The 14,638-nt window shown below is 39.8% G+C and overlaps 1 protein-coding gene across 1 annotated transcript in view; it reads left to right on the forward strand.

Moving 5' to 3' along the window:
* Nucleotides 1-5,014: 5,014 nt before the first annotated feature.
* OSBPL8 (oxysterol binding protein like 8) overlaps nt 5,015-14,638 on the forward strand; it is a 192,660-nt gene continuing 183,036 nt past the window's right edge. The window contains exon 1 of the mRNA XM_061206700.1: nt 5,015-5,404. The gene's annotated coding sequence lies outside the window, so the exon portion shown is untranslated. The remainder of the gene's footprint in view (nt 5,405-14,638) is intronic.

Genomic DNA, 14,638 nt, shown 5'->3' on the forward strand with positions numbered 1-14,638 from the left:
GCTTGTTTTTTATTCCTTTATTCATATTTTTTATATTTTATAGTCTGTGGCTGGTAATTTCAGTATCTGAAGCCCTTTTTAATCTGTTTCTGCTGTCTTATATTTCTACTGTTTCTCACTAATGGTGTTTTTCTTCTGTGCTTGTTATTCTTTAAAATGTGAGCTGCTAATTTTCCTCAGAATTTTATTTATAATCATTCTTTAAGGCTTAAGATGAAGGTGGATTCCTTCAGAGAGGATTGGCATTTGCTTCTGCCAGGTGTCTGAGAGGACAATAATTCAAAATTATTCTTAATTAACTTATCAGCTTAAGGCAGTTTGGGATCACCCAGATAGTATGAATTCAAGTTATGTTTTTGTGTGAGAGCTGGATTGAGTCCAAATTCTGAGATAAGATTTTGCTTTTCCCTTGATCATAGGTGCTAACATTTAAGACAGTAAATTTTCTTTGTAGACTTGGGGATGGGTGTGTATGCTAGCAAGGGGCAAGTTTATTTCTAACACCTTTATTCTGAATGAATAATCCTTGGAACCAAAGCTTTCTCCTCCCACGCCCCACTCTTGTGTAGGCAGGTCATGGGTTTTGTCTCTTATAAGACCACGAAAATGTCATGTTAACTGGGTTTGGCAAATGCCCACGGGGTAAAGGCTGGCTTTAGGATCTGCTCAACTCTCTAGGTTTCTGTCTTCATTTAATTTTCTTGACCTAATAATTTCTTACTTTATTGCCAGTTAATCAATATATTTAATAAGGTTAAAAAATATTTTTCCAGGTATTTATTTGTTTTCAGTGTGATCACTGACTGAGGTACCTAGTCCATGATATTGTCAGAAACAAAGCCTATATTCTTCTTTAAAGTTTATTATCCAAATTTTCCTGGAGGGATATTTGGTTAAGATAACTAATAGTAAACAAAAATGCTTAAAATCAATATGCAAATATTTTGCAAGCAAATCTGTAGATTTTATAAATAGAGTTTCTTTTTAATATAAATTTTAGTTGAATGTTTATCAAATATCTGGTTGACTGTTTTGTAGATGTGTATTATTTTGTTTTATTAAATAGAAGTTTGAATACTGTTCTATAGTGCATTTAGTCTTTGAACCACTAATCTGCTGGCTCATATTCACTTTAGGTGATCTGCCAGGTTATACTATATAACAATTTCAAAAATCTCTGTGATTTAAAACAACAAATATTTATGTTTTACTCTTGTTTCGTGTTAGTAGCTGCAGGTCAGTTGCTGCAGTACTGCTCCAGGGTAAAGGTCTGCTCCACATATCTTCTTATTCTGAGACCCTATTTGGAACATGCTTTTCTCATGACAGGCAGCACAAGACTAACAGATTGCCCTGAATGTTGCACTAAAACTTAAAGATGTTAGCATGTGTCACATCTGCTCACAAACAATTGGCTAGAGCAAGTCGTATGACCAAGAATAATACAACAATCTACCATAGTCTTCAAAATTATGTTAAATACCTTATTTATGTCTGAGGTTGCTCTCAATCTCAGTCTTCGTAGAACAAATGAGGATTTTAACCTAAAATCCTCATCAGCAATCTTTGGCAATGTAAGTGTCTAAACGGAAGGCTAAAGGAAAAAAACCAAAAACCAAAAAACAAAAAACCCTTAAGCCAAATTTCTTACATTCTAGGTCAGAGTTTTCTGTGGGAAAGATTATCACGCCTGTCAGTGCTTAAACTGATTTGGAAAAAAGAACTTTTCATTCTTAGAAATGCATAATTAATTAAACACCAGGCAAAGAGATGAATTTTCACTGGCGTTTAAATTGGATAGTTATAATAAAAGTTTTAGTTTAAAATGCTATTCTTAAAATCATTTAAGAGTAGCAAACTTGCAGGGCCTCTCTTCACATAACAAATGGAAGTTATTGAATATTTTTCATTTACAGTGCAAGATCACATATTACAATTTCTGCTTATGTTGTGATTACACTGAAAATGCTAGACTGAATGATTATTTCCTGGAATCATAGAATACCAGATTTGAAAGGATCTGAAAAGCATATATTTTTCAACTGTAGTGTATTGATATGCCATTTTGCTGCAATCAATTGTGAGGTATGTTAAAATCATTAGTTATTCATGACAAGTAACTATTACTAGCAACAGTTAAAATACAGAATATTATTAAAGATATACTTGAAACCCAGCAGAGCCCTGTGGGGCCTTCCCAGGGACAGACCCCCCGAGTCCCCTCCCCCACTCTTGTTTATAGAAAAGCTTCTGCCTCCTAGGCCTTCTCCAAGTTCCAAAGAGCAAATTTAATCAGAGAAGTGAGAAAATGCAGAAACAAAGGAAAACAGTCAAGCAAGATAAAATAATAATAATTTAGCCATAAAACAAAGTCAAGGGCCTTTAGTTCCTCCTCAAGGGCTATAGATAATATCTTGAGTCATATCCTTGAGTTGTTTTGCAGAAACTAAAGCATGTACCAGGTGGAAGAAGTTAACTGCTGACCACCAGCACACAGACTCCAGACTGGTTGGAACCAAAAGGATGATGTGTTGACTCCCAAAATACCACCCTGTTACCTCACCACCAACCAATCAGAAGGATGTCCGCAAGCTGATCAGGCACCCTGAGACCCTCTCCTTCACCTTGCCTTTAAAAACCCTTCCCTGAAAGCCACTGTGAAAGGTATACTTGGGTCTTTTCAGCATGAGCTCCTCCTTCTCTTTGCTTGGTCCCATATTGGGCATCTTGCAGTAAACTCTGTACTTTCCTTCACCACAACTTGGTGTTAATGAGTGGCTTTACTGTGCGCGGGCGAGGGCACCCAAGTTTGAGTCTGCAATATAGTTATATTTGTCTTCCTATAATATCTTCACTTTCACTTATTTGCATTCTGATTTTGTGTGTGTGTGTGTGTGTGTGTGTCTGAAAGGAGTTATAGCTAGTTTGAAAAGAATTTGCATAATCCTGGGTACACCATGGCTACTTGTTTCAAATGTGAACATCATCCCCGGGAAAAAAAGATTGAGCATCATTCCTTAAAGAGCATGTAGTCAACTTCCTACTTTTATTAGAACTTGAAATGCAGAGAGTAATTTATCTAGCCACATATCTAGTTAGCTAAGTCTATAACCTAGGCCTCCTTGATTCCAGTACAGTGCTTTCCATTTCAATAAATGACCATTTGTTTTCGTCAGACAGTATAAGAAAGTGGGGTTGAGGCATTAGAGGATTAGGCAAGGCAATTCACCTACTTCTAATCTTTAGTCTTAGTTCCCAAAGTAAAGGAAAAGCACCAGAGAAACGGAGCCCAGATGGTATATTTTGCACGTTATCTATGCTCTAGGAACATTCTTTTTGAAATCTATTTGATCGCAACTCACAATAAGAGATACAGTTTAAATCACAACACGGGACATATGCACCCTCCCCCATAACTGAAACAGAAGTTTCACAAAGATTTCTTCCCCTTATTATATATGCACTCTGATCTTTTATTTTTGATTCCAGTCTAGCCTATTTCATTAAAAAAAAAATTGACTTTTGATTCAGTTTGAAAACCCCTGCTCTAGAAAATAGAAGGCAGGCTTCAATCTGCTGACAAACTCCAAAATTACTAGCTTTGCTGAAATTGTGTCATTCACAGAATACTAAACTTCCCTCATATGTATTTGAACTACAAGTACAATCTCTCAGACTTCAGAACAGAGCCTATAGAATCTTTTCCTCATTGGAACACCAGTTCATTACAATATCTCATAGATTCTAAGACTCATTGTTTTTCATATTTTAACATCTCTGAGTTCACGATGTGTCTTTAAAAAGTCAGTGGCATGGCATAGTTTAATTGGCAGTATTTCTTTTCTTTCTTGGGTAACATGAAATAACGGTAAGATTTAAAGTCCATGATTTCTTACAGTTTCTATGAAATAGCTTAGTTCATAAGGATTATATAGGCCAAACTCTATTGCTTATTCATTTCAAAGTATCCAGCTGATGAGAATGCTTTTTGCCATCTTAAGAAAATGTAATGAGGAGATGACAATCACTTAAGAAAAAAACTTAGTTCTGGGTTAGAAGGAAAAATGAGTTACAAACTGAGTTTGGTTATTACATAAAGCTTTTTCATGTGCCTTCATTGTTAGCAGAATTTGATTATGATCTTTCTGCTTTTCTACCGCCCTTATTTTTGTACTGTTACTCTTTCTTTTGGTCACTTGCATTTTACTCTTCCTCTCAATAACAGGGTTGGGGGGAGCGTTCCTTGGACTACGGTTAAAAAGGAAGGCAAAAGGTTATGTCCAAAGTTAAGGTACCTGAAAAAAAAATCAAGAATTAGGCTTTATTTTTTAAAATGGAACGAACTGTCTAATTCCTGTGTAGCTGTTTAAACTGCCACCAACCTAACACACTGTAAAACTTAATGACTGTAAAACTGGCACGAAGGATCCTGAACAGGACTAGGAACCAAAATAAATTTTCTAGGCTATTTGCATCCCAGCGTGAAGGAAATGCACCATCTTCTCCTCAAAAATAAAAAGCTCTCATGAAGAAACCAGTACATTAAATGCCGCAATTAACGTGCTACTAGAAATAGGAACAAGTAGTTACTGCTTTCCAAGCCAGACACCACGATGCCTTCTGCTTTTCTTTGTTTGACTAAAACTTTAGTCAAGCCCCAGGCTGGGGAGGCGGGGGCCCCTGAGCCCTACCCGGGAGCTCTCCGGTGCAGCCTCCTCAGATGAGGCAGGGCCCTGCACGACCGGTCCCGAAGACCTCGCCTCAACAGGCGCGGGGCGGGCGGCGGTAGGTTCGCCTCCCGAGACCGCCCCAGGGTGTGCAGAGGCGGTTCGGCGGCGATCAGACTCTGCCGGAACCAGGTGTTGACAGTTGCTCCAGCCCAGCGCTCGCCTGCCAGGCAGAGGAGGGTTCTCCATAGCCGCCTCCGCGCGTCGTCACGTGACGGGAAGGGGGTGCGACGGAGCCCGCTAGTCGGGGGGCGGGGCCGGAGGCGGGGCCTCGAATGTGAAGGATCTCGGAGGCTCTGCATGCCCAAAGAGGTGGTGGCTCGGCCGATGACAGCATTAGGCCGCGACGCGTTCCCGGCCGGGCGGTGGTGGTAGCGGCAGCCCGAGCGGCTGCAGCGTTAGCTTTCGCCGGGGCGGTAGCCGCCGCCGGTAGCCCGCAGACGGAGGGAAAGTGGGGGCCCGCCCTGGCTGGTAGACCGCAGGGCCGGAGTTCCCGCCCTCCTAGCGGGCCGAACGCGCAGTGCCTCCGTGGCGGCCAGGCAGCGCTCTTGGTCTGGGCTTGCGCCCCAGCTGCCGCTGGCGACAGCGGCCGAGAGAAGTTGGGGTCCGATTGGACGCGTGCAGGGCCCCAGAGGAACCGGCCGCCTGCGCCCCGCCTCTCCGGGGGCTCCACACCGGTGAGTGTCGAGCCGGTCCCCGAGTTGGGGGGCGGCGGGTTCGCACCCCTACGGGCGACTGCACACCCTGACTTCCACGTTATGAGCTGGGGCGGGCGGGCACTCCGGGCCCCCGCGCCGGGGAGTTTTTCTTTGGCTCCTTTGTCCCCTTTTGGAGTGGGAAATTCCAAAGGCTGGCGGGGATGGAGTGTTTGGGGGCCCACGGTAAGTGCGTTTGCAACCTTCCAAAGCCGCGACAGGGGCAGGGGCCGGTACGAGCTTTCTGTTGGGCCTGTCTGCCTCCTCCCGAAGTTTGACTGGGCGGACGGCGGGGTCTCGCCGGAAGCCCCGGCGCCCTGGAGAGCTGGCGCTTTGTCACTTGGTGCAGTTAAGGCGAGGCTCCCGTTTTCCTGTGACAGCCCCAGAGGAGGCTGTGCCGCGCATCGCAGACCTCACCCGCCCTTGCAGAGCCGAGGGCCATGGTGGTGTTCCTCTAAACCTCAGTTCCTGTGGCCTTCTTGTAGCGTAGGAGGAAGGCGAAGCCTTTGCTGTACTTTTAAATGTAATGTTTGTTTCTGAGCCCCTTCTCAAGAATGGAATCAGGTTCCAAGGAGCTTCACAAAGAGCGTGCATTTGGTTCCTTGAGCCATCCTCTCAAGACCGGCCGAGGCGAAGCAACAGTATATGCAGATTTTCCACTCACAAAAGTCATTTAACACCCTTCTTTATGAGAGACGTGCGGTTGGGGAACATACTTAATTTCATTTTATCTAAATGCTGCCTGAAATAATAGGTAACTTGGGCTCCTAGTTGAACAGATGGGGAAATTTACCCAACTGATGATATACGCATATTTACTTTAGATAATTTAGTGAAGTTTTTGCCTTTCTGATGCTGGAAGAGGTAAATGACTTCTAAGTAGTATTAGAATGCACTGTGTATGGTAGGGTTATTCGTTTTTAATTAACTACCCCTGAAAGTTAGCCTCAAATTAGTGCTACTTTAGGTCTTTTCAAATAATCATTTAAAAAGTTTTGTTGTTGTGTTTTTTTTTTTGTCCCTCCCTTAGGATTCCAAGGATTGTGGAAGAACATGGGTGGAATGCTTGTTAGGTTTCCTCCTTCAGTCCCATCAAGTGTCATCTAAACTTGATCATGCTGAGAGACTAGGATCAATTTCTGTGCTTGCTAGATAGAACCTGTTTTGCAGTGAAATTATTAAGATCATGCTAGTTTTATTAAACAGGTTGGGGAAGGAAGAGTAAAGGCATGCATTTTGTCCTCTATTAAAAGTACAGAGAATTTCAAATATTTGTTACCGCTTTTTTGATAGTAACTATGTATAGAATGACTACAATATGCCTGTTCAAAGTAATGGGAGAGGGAATAGATGAAACATAAGAACTACCTTTTAGGTCTTTAATTATGGAGCTTAAGTTGTTGTGGTCAAATTCCATGTGAACAATTTGAGCTACAATACATTGTACACAGGTGCTTAGAAGTGCCTGTTTAATTAAAAATGGTCATGGTTTATTTCTCTTTCATTGAATCATAATATTTGTTGTAGCTGTGATCTATGAAAGGGTGCTGCTACATTTTTTTCAGTTAGAATATTATTACATTTTAGAGGCAATCAAATATGTTTCTTACAAAACATTTATGGCACCTATAAATTTGGCAATATCTAGTCTTTAGGTTTCTTTTGAATTGAAAAGCCTTAAAATATACTTTGGAGTAAGTACACATACTGTTTGTAATGAAATTATGTTTTAGTTTTGATTTAAGAAAAAAGTGGTAAAATTAACAATTTGCATTATAAAAAGATCTTTCTTTTTAAAGGACTAATTGCATAATTTAACTAGTGAGAGCCCTTAGTACATTTAAACTTGGTTTATAAATAATCCTTCAAGAGCATGTTACTTGAATTGAAGCATGAATGACAAAATAAAGAATTGATACTTAGATGTAGTTTTCTAACATTATTTTGGAAAATCCTTATCCTAATAATACTTGAAGTTTTATATTTTAATATCTATGTTATCCAAAGCTGAACACATTTATAGCAATGATTTTGGAGCATTGGGGGATTTAAAAGTAGAAGACATAGGTGCTATCTTATTCTTATGAATATGACCTACAAATAATACATAAATACAACTTGAATTAAAAAGTCTGTGCATACTTCATTAATAAAGGTGCCTACGTGCAAGGAGATTGAAGTATAGTTTCCTTGTGGTTGGGACACAGGAAGAGATGTCTGGACTAATGTGTGAAGATTTCAAGTCAATATTTTCTTTCAGGAAATCCCTGAAAGATTTTAGATCTTCCTTCCACTTTGGTCCCCACCCTCTCATATATCCTCTCAAAGGCATGAAGTTGAAGGTCTCATCTGGAACACATGATAGAAGGGATTTTTCCTCCCTGAAAAATGTTACCAAGTTTGCAAGGAGAGAGCTTTCTTCAGAGACCTTGTAGGTAAGGAGCTCTTGTCCGGAAACATCAAATTCTTCTACCCTATGTTATTCTTACTTTTATTGAAATTGGAAACAACGTAAGCTCTCCATGATAGCAAGGACCATTGACTTTCCAAATGCTTAATAGTTATCGAATGAAAAAATGTAGTTCCAGATGTAAGACTGGAGAACAAAGAGGAGTATGGGATAATGTAGTTCAAATTAGATACAAGCAGTGAGGTGACAAAGAAATGATGTTGGCTTGGCAGAGGGAAGCAGGTCATTTAATCTGGGGAACTTTCTTGGAGGAGGTGATTCTTCATTTAAGTCTGGCTGAAAGCTGTATATCTGATGATAAGCAGGTGTTCTAAGAGGGATAGACAGCATGAACCAAAGCATTTTAATTGGACTGGGTAGTCATGTCAGATTAAACACAGTGAGTCTTTTTTGGTAACATTATGTAGAATTTTTCTTCTTCCCTCATAACTGTTACCTCTCCCAGATAAAAAGATTGGCACACTTTGTAAGAGCTAAAATTTAGAGTACTTGAGTTTTGGAAGTGACAACGGTACAGTGAAAGCAAGAGCATTGATCTGGGGGTTAGAAAATTTGAATTGGATTTCTGATTGCATTTTATACAAGCAGGTATCCTTAGGCAAATCACTGGGCCTTAGTTTTCTCATTTGTAAAAGGAGGATAATAATCCTTATCCCACAAGGTTGTTGGGGGAATGAGATTACATAATGTATATGGAAGGGCATATTTCAATATTAACACATAGGAGAAATCAACAAACATCAAATTATTTAAAAACATTTCTTTGTCTTTAGATCTTTAAAAAATATTTTGGTGTATTTATCACGAACTCTAATATCTACTTGACCTTTGCATTGATCTATGGTGTTAACCTTTAAATTTATCAGTATCAAAATTCTAGATGCTTAGTTTTCTTTCAATCAGGCATAATGCTTTCTGATATAAATGAGGTTTAATTGTGTTACTTCTTAATGTTACAAACCGCAAGGAATGCTAGATACCTCGAATTTGTAAAGCTTTAAGAGATATGTGTTACTGAAAAATCTGAGCCTTTAGGCTTTGTTCTCTACAGAATTTGCTTTTGAAGAAATTGCCCTTGCCTATCATGCAATCTGTGTATTCATTGTTGTGAAAAAACAGAGCATTTTCCTGCTATTAAGGAAAAAAGTTACCAAAAATATCCTTTATATGTTTTTAGTGGTCTGAGTGACTGTAAACCATGAGGAATCTCTATCCGCTGTGCTTACGTTAGAATTCAGTATTTTGTGAGCAGGCTAATAGCCTTCTGCATCAACCTATCTAAGCTTTTTGCTGCAGTAGCTGTTTGTTCTTTTATGAATCTCAAAATTTCATTATGCTTTGTGAACTCCTTGCAGTGTTTAAATCCATGGAGCAGGCTGTCCTTTGTGTAATATTTGGAAGGGAATTGTACTATAAAAAGACTAAAAAAGAGTCTTGAATCTTCAAACGATAAGCTAGTTACCTGCCACCTTCCATATTCACAAAGGCCTGAAAAAAAAGAGGAAATGTTTTTTGAGCTTCAAGACTCTTTTCAGATAAAAAGGAGAAACTGTTTGATTCAGGGTTGCTAAAAACATGATAGATTCAGAGGGAGATTGATAGCTCCTGAAGGTGTTTTAGTAGGAGTGGTTGGTCATAATAATAATAATAGCTTATATGTGTTGACTGCTAACTGTGTTTCAGGTACTTGACATACGTACTTGACAATGACCCCCCCAAATCAGACTATTTTCTTGTCCTTTTTTAAACCTCAAGCACTGAGAGATTAAGTAGTAGGCCGCAGAGCCAGGATTTGAACTAAACCTGAGTCACGGGGAGGCTAAGCAGCAGGTGGTGGAGCTTACCAAAAGGATTTGAATTTGAGGTTTAACCTGACCTTTGGCATCAGAACCTGTCCTTTTAACCGTCACATTATAATGTCTTGTAGAGTTTATTTGCAGTTGCCCCTTGTGACAGGTCTTGACCTTTATGATCTTTCTCAGTCTATTTTGACTTTATGATTTGATGAAAATACAGTTTGTAATAAGATGGCCTCAGTTTTTTTCATTTCGTGTGTTTTGACTGACATCCTATGTTTTACTTGGAGTAAAGCAAATAATTCTTTATTGTTCATTCAGTTGCCATTTTCTCACTAGGAAATTCCAGACTAAACTGGAACTATAAGGACATATAGTACAATAGATACAGTATTTTAAGGTGACTTGTTACAATTTTTAAAATTCATGCTTTTTTTTTTAAAGAGTAAAACTGATGCACAGAATTGGTATGGATGATTTTTATGAGTGGTATTTGAGGGACACAAATCTGTATAATTAAAATCTATCCTTTTGAAATGTCCACCATTAAAGTAACTTGTTTTTTTGGCTGCCGGATGCCACTATTAGCAGGAGTAGTTTATCAGATTACATAGCTTCTTACAAAGAAGGCTCAGGCCCCTGTGAAAATTACGAAGTCTGTTTAAGTACTTTTTTTCCCCCAAAATTAAAAAAATTTTTAATTTAATGAATTTAATTTGGCTGCGTTGGGTCTTAGTTGCGGCGCACGGGCTTCTCTCTAGTTGTGGCAGGCAGTCTCCAGAGTGCACCGGCTCAGTAGTTGCAGCGCAGCGGCTTAGTTGCCCCGAGACATGTGGGATTTTAGTTCCCCGACTAGGGATCGAACCTGCATCCCCTGCATTGAAAGGCAGATTCTTAACCACTGGACCACCAGGGAAGTCCTGTGTAAGTACTTTTTGATGGGGTTAGAGTATGGTAGATTTAGGGAGACAGCAGTTCAGTCTAAGTAACACTATTATTGGGTAAGAATAATGAGGTGGGATTCCTTGGACATGAGGGCGCAGGTACATTGTTCAAGTAGAGAGTAGGGTGAGGGACTTCTGAAGACAAGTTTTGCTTACTGTATAATTTTGCCTGTTGTTTTGACTATAGTAACATTTAAGATCAGCAATCCAGAGGTAAAGAAAAACAGTGCTGTGTATCATAGTGGGGAGTTTGTAATACTTCCCTAGGCTCTTTTGCAAGATGTGGATGCTTTATAAATATTCACTGATAATCAGGGAAGGACTCTCTTACTACCTATTACTTTAGAAATCTAGGGAGGCAGACTAGCACAGGCTCTGGAGCCAGGTTGCTTACGTTCAGAACCTGCACAGCCACTTAAGTAGCTTATTGCCCTGTACTGGCCCTATGCTGACATGAGATGGCTTCAGGGGAAGAATATGGTGTATTTAGGCAAAACGAGGCCCAGAGATGCACCCTGTGATTTTCCTGTTCTTACGTGGTATGAAAGAGATCTGGAAGTTCTCACATAATCCTAGTGAAGGAAATAGAAGTTAACAGCGTGAGAGCTAGCAAGCCTGTCATGAGGGTACTGTTGTGAGGGGAAGAACCAGGTTTTAGACGTTGTGGAGAGGGCGGCTGTGGCAGATTCAGCTCAATGCCCACCAGAATTTGTTCTCTCTCTTGCCTTAGTTCAGTTAACACTGGGAGGTGGCTGCCCAGACAGGAACACATTTCTCAGTCATTCTCTCCTCTATCCCCATCCTCCTTCCCTGCATCTAGGTGGGACCATAAGATGGGTTTTCACCAGGGGAACGTGAATGAAAGTGATGCACTGTCCCTTCTGAACTGAGGTGGGAGAAAAACAGCTGTGTTTCTCCACCTTCTCTTTTCCAATCCAAGGGCCAGATGGAGAGGCTGGGCCTCTTCAGGTGTAATAATAAGATTGGGAAGATCTCAAGTCCCTCAGATTACCATGTGGAAGAAAGCTGTGCACCAAACAAGAGCACTCACGACGGACTGTATAATTTTAAGGAGACATTTTAGTTGTGTGAAGTTACTGATGTTTATTTGTTAAGCAGCTAGTATGGCCTTAACCCAAGCATGGGCTGCTTAGAAGAAGTAGTTGAGGCCCTAAGAATATCCATGCCAACAGGAGCTGAGGGGCCAGGTTAGGAGGTCACTGGATGCTGCTGCAGCATCAGTATATGCCATTATGACTCTATCAAACCTCAGAGGCCCGTGAGGACCCAGAGGGCAGTCCATGGGTCCACATTCAGACCATCCATAACATTCCCTGTGCCCGTGAAAGCTTTCCTCTACATCCAGATACCATGATAAGAATAAGGAACAGAGAAACTATAAACGTTTTTCTGTAAAAGTCTGAAGAGTTCCCGTAAAGCAGGGTTTCTCTAACTTGGCTTTATTGCCATTTTGGCCTGGATAACTCTTTGTTGTGGTGAGGGCTGTCCCGTGTATTGTAGACTGTAGAGCAGCATCCCTGTTCTCTACCCGTTAGATGCCAGTAGCACCTCCACTGAAGTACAACCAAATATGTCTCTAGACATTGCCAAATGTCCCTTGGGGGGCAAATCACCCCCAGCAGAGAACCTCTGCCTTAAAAACGGAGTTAACCTGAAAGAAATTATTTTAAACTGAAAGAAGCTTACCTTTAATTAATGGACTTTTTCTCGCCTTAGGAGATGGGTGGAGTTCATGGGGGAGGTTGGTTTATGAATATGCAACAAAGGAAGCTATGTTGTTTTTATAAAACATACTAGTTTCTATTGAATGTCGATCTACACTTTCGCTAATTTATCAGTTTAGACATTGTCTGGATTTTCCACTTTTTCTTTCTTCTTTCCTTTTATTTCTAGACTGATAGCTATACTTCTTATTGCCTAGATAAACACATTTCCCCCATCCCCCCCAACCCCAGCTGTCACATCCATATGTCCATCACTAAATGACAAAAACCAAGATGTGGTTTCGATACTATGACTATGTAAATATCGTTTAATCCTAGGCCAGGTAGTATGCTCAGATTATGATTTCTTTTCTACAGATCCTATTAAGCAGCCCTTGGGCCACTTGAAGAAAAATACCTTGATACCATCAAGGTCCAGTGTATTTTATTTTATTTTATCAGTTGTTCAAAATCTAGCCATTGAATTAAAAACAATGGACATGACTTCCTATTTTCTTGGTGTTTCTGATTGCCCCCTTTTCTGGTATTGTATGCTTTTATCATAGTCTCCACCAACTCTTCATCATACTACCTGTTGTATTGTGTCCCCTATTTATCTGGCGTAATTGTAATTCTGCTTCAATTTGGACTAGTTGCCTTTTAGGTCTCTTTCTGGAACTTCCTTTCACTGTCCTCTTGAATTGGGTCCATTCTATTATAGATCTTCCTTTTTCACTAAATTTACTTGATCTTTTTTTTGGAGTACAACTTCCAAAAAAAGTGTGTTTGAGAGGCAAGTTTTCTGAATTATTCTATGTATAAAAATATCTTCATTCTGTTCTCATATTTGGCTGATAGTTTGGGCACAACATTGTAGGTTGCAAATAATTTTCCTTTGGAACTCTGAAAGCATTGCTTGGTTGTCTTCCAGTGCCAGGGATGCTGATTCGAAATCATGTGTCATCTAATTCACTACCCTTTTAAGGTGATTTGTTCTTTATTCTGTCTGAAAACTTTTAGGATCGTCTCTGTTTTATCTTTCTGCTGCAAACTCATAATGAGCTGTACATGTTGTTTTGTTTTGTTTTTGTTATATTTGTTTTAGGCACTCAGTTGCCCTTATTATTTGAGTCAGATTCTTCAGCTCTAAGAAATTCTCTCCTGTCTTTGATATTTTCTTCCCTTCATTTTCTTGTTTGCTTGTTTGTTCTTCAGTAGGCAGATGTTTTCTCTCTTGGACTGATCCTCATCTCATTTTTACTTTCATATTTTGTGATTCTCTTTGCTTTGTGTTCAGGGGATTTTTTTCCCCTAGTTTTTTGGCTGATTTGTTGAGGGGAGGGTAATCCGTGAATTTTCTTGTTCTCTTTTTCTGCCATTCTTTTCTTGTTTTATGTTGTAGTACTCTCTTTAGTCTCAGAATATGCAAAGTAGATTTTTAGAAGACATTTCGTGTTTCCTCAATTATTTCCTTTTCCCGTCTGGCCAGCTTTTATGTTTGTTTTTGTAATCTTTTTTTTTTTTTTTTCCATACTTAGTTTTCCTTATATGCCTGGATTGGTTGTCTCTTCATGTTTCAGAAAGAAGGACTGGCTTCCTGGTCTGGATGTTCCCCTCCCACCCTGTTCCTTGGACTGTTTTCCCTATTAGGTGTTTTTTTTTGAGTAGGAATTCTGGGCACAGCACTTTAGGGCAGAACAGTATAGGGTGGGGCCTATATATTGACAAGCATTTTAGGTTAAGAGGGAGGGGAGCCAGCTTCCAGGCTGTGGGCCCTCTAAATGCCAGATAAGAAGGGTTTATTACTCTGTGCCAGCATCCCCTAGACAGTTATTCACTTTCTTTAGAGAAAAGCTGACTGTGCTTTTGCCAGGGAGTAAATGTCAGTTGTTTAGGTGCTGCTTGGAGATGGGGGATGGGAAATGTAGTCCCTTATGCAGTCAGTCAGGTAATATATAATTCTCCTATTTTTAGCCCCACTATTTATTCCCACCTTTTGCTGAACCGCTTACTTTGCAATCATGCTTCTCTGGGGGTTCTGTCAGATGTATTGGTTCCCAACCTTTTGCATCACTCTTAAAGGGTATGATGAGGCTGTGGCTCCCTCTGCTTGTGATATCAATCAATTTCACATCTACTTTCATCTTTCAGAAATTTATGGACTTCTCTCTCTACTCTGTCTGTCCCCACTTTTTGTGTGTGTGTCTTATTTTTAATTTAATTTTTAATTTTATTATAATTTTAATTTTTAATTTTATTATAATTAAAATTTTTTATTTATT

Source organism: Eubalaena glacialis, chromosome 11, assembly GCF_028564815.1.
Source record: "Eubalaena glacialis isolate mEubGla1 chromosome 11, mEubGla1.1.hap2.+ XY, whole genome shotgun sequence".
NCBI lineage: Eukaryota > Metazoa > Chordata > Mammalia > Artiodactyla > Balaenidae > Eubalaena > Eubalaena glacialis.